The sequence below is a fragment of the Nelumbo nucifera genome, chromosome 1 (genome assembly GCF_055504915.1).
Source record: "Nelumbo nucifera cultivar China Antique chromosome 1, China Antique-T2T, whole genome shotgun sequence".
Classification (NCBI taxonomy): domain Eukaryota; kingdom Viridiplantae; phylum Streptophyta; class Magnoliopsida; order Proteales; family Nelumbonaceae; genus Nelumbo; species Nelumbo nucifera.
Window position 1 is genome coordinate 95,845,027 of NC_142649.1, and position 5,495 is coordinate 95,850,521.

Below are 5,495 nucleotides of genomic sequence, written 5' to 3' on the forward strand. Positions count from 1 at the left end.
GCTTGAGCTTGACTTTATACACCCATTTGCATCCTATGGGTTATTTACCTAGAGGTAATTGGGCCAAGTCCCAAATATGATTGCGGTTAAGAGCTTCAAGCTCATCATTCATTGCTTGACACCACTTTGGATCTCTAACAACTTAAGTGTATAGACGAAGTTTAGTGGTGTGTAGTAGGGAAGTAGCAAAGGCAGATGGGTGCTGTTCAACAAGGCCTGTCAACGAATTGGCTGTAGAAAGATTGGTGGTTGGTAAAGTAGGGCAAATAAAGCCTTGAAAATTTTGGGAACTCAAGTGGTCCTAGTGGCTCTAGGGTTTGACCAAGTGAATTCAGGTGATCTTAAAACATGTTGAGGTGATTTAGGTGGGTCTAGAATGGGTTGAGTGGTGTTCTCATTACAGGACTAAGTTGTAGGTTCAGTAAATGTATGAGGAAGTTGGCTATTATCCAAAAAAAAAATGGTTAGGATTTGGGGGAACAACCATGTTGGGCATATTCAAATCAGTTAAACTATCATCCTTAAGAAAAGGAAACCAATTTTCATAAAATTTAACATTACGAGACAAATATTTGTTTGGTGTGCAAATCATAAACCCAAAAGCATTTCTTAGCATGTGGATATCCAAGAAATATGCATTTGGTGGCTCGTGGAGAAAATCTTAGTTGCCTAACAAAATATGTCGCTTCGATCTAAGGAGATCGTTAATTAACGAAGATTTGGTGTCGCTTTTCTTGCATCACTAAAGCATACACTTGATTGACACTAGGTAGTGGATCCATGCTCAAGACATTCGAACGAACCATATTGTAACAATCGTTCAAACCAAGAAGGAATTGATACACAGTTTCACGTTCCTTTTCTATGGCAAATTCCCTTACAACTCTACATGTGCAATTGCCGCAGGTTCAGTTTTTTTATGGGAATACACACAAATAACTTGTCCTATAAAGATTTCAATCTGGTGAAATAGCCTAATACAAATAGGTTTTCTTGTTTGATTAGGGCCAGTTCACGCCGGAGATGAAAGATCCGTCATGCTTTTCCTTGCGAGAATTTATCTTTAAAATCTCGCTAAATATTAACTGCAAATTCCACATATGCTATGCTCTCATGTAAATCTTGAGCAAGTGAATTAAACAGCCAGGCGATGACCATTGAGTTGCATTTTATCCATGCAAACAACTCTAGTGATGACGTTTTATCTGATTTCTTGATGAATCCATCAATGAAACTGAGTTTGATCTTTGCAAATAAGGCATTGCTTATCGCCCTGTTCCAAATTGAATAGTTATCTCTCCATTGAGAAGAAACGAAATCAGCTCATCAATACCTGGATGATCAGAAAGATAAATGAAATATGATGATTTTGGAGCAAAAAGGACGTCAACGTTGCCGGTTGCCATGTATTCCAGCGAGCGCAGGATTTTAGATTTATTGGAAAAGGTACGGTACCATGTAAATTGGTAACTAATTCTAACAAATTCACAGTCCACGTGTCACTGAGCAACAGATTTCTATTAGACAGTTAAGATAATCTGTAGGGCCCTTGATTAATTAAATAATGATCTTGTTGATAATGGGGTTTGGTAGAAGGTTACTAAATAATATGTCAGATTAATGTGGGTAAAGGGTGCCGTCCCCTTCCATCCCTTTCCCTACACGAGACTCCCATTTGAGTCTGTACGAGATAATAAATTTATCCAACAAACACAACACACAAGAAAACTTAAGTCGTGAGTGGTGTAGATGAGGATTCCACCCACAAACATATCACTCACTATGTTATTATATCACGTTCCTCACCGACCCTCTGATCTGGATTATTATTCTTATTCCATCACTACTGTGTGTGTGTGTTGCCTTTCTCTCTCCTCCTCCTCTCCCCTAATAAGATCAACTCTTAATTTGAAGTCCCATTGAGACTAAATAACGAATTTCTGGTTGGTCGGTCGAATTGAATACAGGTGTGCCCAAGGCCTGAATGCATTAAAAGATTATAATTAACCATGCACATGTAACCAAGTGATCCTTTTTACCCGTCCAGAGTCGAGTCAAACTCATTAAAATTCTTTTCACTATTGTGCCACAGTGGCTTCGTCGTAATCGGCCTCCTCTTTTTCTTATTTTTCTGTCATCATGTGATATCGTTAATTATTATTTCTACAACAAACATAGTCATAGACCACCTTACGAAGGAGTCCGCGTTATGTGCACCCGTGGGTGCACTGGACGCGTGAACCCGCCAATTACAAACGCCCACGTCGGCTTATTTAAATTTTATTAACCTTAACGGTCCTTTAGCGGTTAAGTTAAAGAATCCGGTTGAACCGGATAGAAAAAAGACAAAAAACTTAAATACGCTGACGTGGGCGATTCCGTCGCCACCTGCCTCTCCGACTTGGGAATCCGCAAAGGCCATGTTGTCCTCCTCCTCTCCCCCAATTCCATCTTCTTCCCCGTGATCTGTCTCTCAGTCATGTCCCCCGGCGCTATCATCACTACCACCAACCCCTTCAACACCACCCAAGAAATTCGTAAGCAGATCACTGATTCCAAGCCAGTTCTCGCCTTCACCACCCATTCTCTCCTCCCTAAATTCGCCGGCATGAATCTCCCTATCGTTCTCATCGGAGAAGGTCACGACTCGGAGTCGGGACCGGGGGCAAATGTTAGTAGAGTCAAAATAGTTTCTTCCTTGGAGAACATGATGAAGAAGGAACCTAATGACAGCCGAGTCAAGGACCGAGTCTGCCAAGACGACACGGCGACCCTGCTCTACTCTTCTGGCACTACCGGTGCCAGCAAGGGCATGGTGTTGTCGCACCGGAACCTCATCGCAATGATTCAGAAGATTCTGGGTCATTTCAAGTTGGAAGAGGCAGAGAGTAGGGGAGGACCGCACACGTTCGTCTGTTCGGTCCCCATGTTTCATATCTACGGCCTGGCAGCGTTCTCGACGGGATTACTGACATCTGGATCGACAATAGTGGTGCTGTCGAAGCTCGATATGCAAGAAATGCTTTCTGCGATCGCCAGGTACCGAGCAACCTACTTGCCTTTAGTTTCGCCGATACTGGTGGCACTAACCAACAACGCCGACGTGATAAGGGAAAAATATGATATAGGAACGTGTAGGATTGCAGGAGCAACAGTGGTATGATTGACTAGTCCGCGATGACCAGCCGAAGAAAAAGAAGAGGAGAGGAGAAGAAGAATACGTCGCCGCCGGAGCTCTGTCGCTGCTGATGGACAAGGATTTGGTGCATGGGCAGGGTTCGGTGGAAAGAAATGGAAGAAAGAAATCGAAGAAATGGGGCTTTTGTCCGTGTTTCAGACCGGTTCGTGTGAATAAGAACCGATTCGTGTCTGCGTGAATCGGACCAGACCATGTTAACGCTCAAATGCACGTTAACATTGGTCTGATCAACGTGTCATTTTATTGGCGGGTTTACGCGTCCAGTGCACCCACGGTACACAGAACGCCGCCGACTCCGATGAAACGCCAATCAAAAAAAATATATATATATATAGAGATATTATATTTGAAAAAAAAAACAGAAAGGAAAAGAAAAACTAAGCCCATGCATAATCTAAGTTTGGCCAATCAGCATCGTTATAATAGCTTGGGTATTGTCACGGTTCCAAACCCTAATGGCTATTGGTTAATGCTTCACACAACCCTTTTAATTTCTTAATTTCTTAAGAAGATAATTTTGCGTTGACCAAGGACAATTAGTTCCCTGTTAATTGCCTTATTTACCTGCAAAATTTTCTGGCACATTAATGATTTTTTTGGCAGTTCAGGGCCCACCCCATCGGGAAGAGATCTCTGCATCCACTTGTCTAGCAGGCAAGGTTGGGTCAAATCTGGGTGAGTTTGAACATTGAAACCAAATGATTTGGTTAAAAGGGTCATCTCATTAATTAAGTGCGTTTACTGAGTACGTATTTTTCAAGTAAAATTTACTTGGATCAGTGAGATTTTACCGTTCTTGTGCAATACAGGTTATTGATTAGCTAGCTAATAAGCTAGACATCGAATATTTATTTAAGTAGTATGTAGTGGTGGCCTGAGAATACTATTATCTTATTCTTAGGAGAAGACGGTCATCATACATATATATATATATGGATAGATTTCAAGTACAATATGCAACAACCCCAAGCAGGAAACATGAAAGGAAAGAGAAGGAATTTGAAGAGTTTGCACTGCATCTCTAGCCCCATCAGAGACGACGACGACGACAACAAGAGTAACGACCGGGTGTTGTCACCGATGTCGTTGTTGGAGCGCTTCCGTGAAGCTGTCTTCCGTTTGTTCATGTTGTCTGCTGTCTCCAATAAGCCCACCACCCATCATAGCAAACCAGTAGTCAGCAGCGAACACCGAGGTTATTATCCACACACACACGACCCGTTTCAAAGCGAAGCGGTTGCGGACTGTATAGAGTTCATCAAGAAATCGGCAACTGGAGAGGAGTCCCGGCCGTGAATTGAAGGCTGCTGGTATTTCCATGGATTCTACTGATACTCAAGTTGTGTTTCCGCCTTTCCCCGTTACGTGATACATACATAATCTGTCTAGCTAGCTAGTACTTGAAAGTTAGTTGGTTGTTTTCATTTTCAGTTTTTTTTTCTTATTTTTTCTTCTTTTTTCCTGGTTGGAGGTTGACAGGATGGCAGTGAGAATGTAGATATTTGCTGAAGAAAATATGGATGTCTATAAGTTGTGAAATATAGGAACAGTTCATAAATCTTCATTTCTATATATTTGCTGAAGAAAATAGAGAAGAAGGTGAGAGTGAAGGGCAAAATAAATGGGTGGTGATTGTGTATGGGCAATGGAGGTCATTGGTGGTGAAGCTTTTGGAGATGGTGGTGGCAGGAAAGGTCGTGGCAATTGAAATCTTGGTAAACCTATTCGGAGACTGGACTGAAACTGATTAATTATTTGATGTTAAGAGGCTGTTCTAATGGCTGAAACTGATTAATTAATTGAAATCTTAGTAAATCTCTCTTTCTCTCTCTCTCAAGTCCAATTCTTTCTCTTTATTATGTCATAGAATTTATACTTGAAAATTGAAACACGAATAGTACCAAACAGCCCCTTAAAACAGGCACCCCATATTCCATTACATACACACTAGCGCTGTAATCAGATTGGATTGTAAATCCCATTGGATTTGGGAATCAGATTCGAATCGTCTTGGACTTTAGTTGGATTCGGAATTAAATTCATTATGTTTTATTTTTCTAAAAATAAGAAATAATTATTTTTTTAACTTGTATATAATAATTTAGTAAAAATATGAAATATTAAATTTATTATATATGATTGTATATTTTTATATTTTATATATAATTATAACTTTTATATGTTAATTCAATATATATTTAATCAGATCAAATGGAATTAAGTTCAAATCATTCCAATCCAATTAAGAAAATGGATTATTCAAATATGAGATAATCAGATCTATTCACAACATTAT

The 5,495-nt window shown here is 40.2% G+C and overlaps 1 pseudogene; it reads left to right on the forward strand.

Moving 5' to 3' along the window:
• The first annotated feature begins 1,353 nt into the window (after positions 1 to 1,353).
• Positions 1,354 to 4,930, forward strand: LOC104605618 (putative CoA ligase CCL5 pseudogene; annotated as a pseudogene).
• The last annotated feature ends 565 nt before the right edge of the window (positions 4,931 to 5,495 follow it).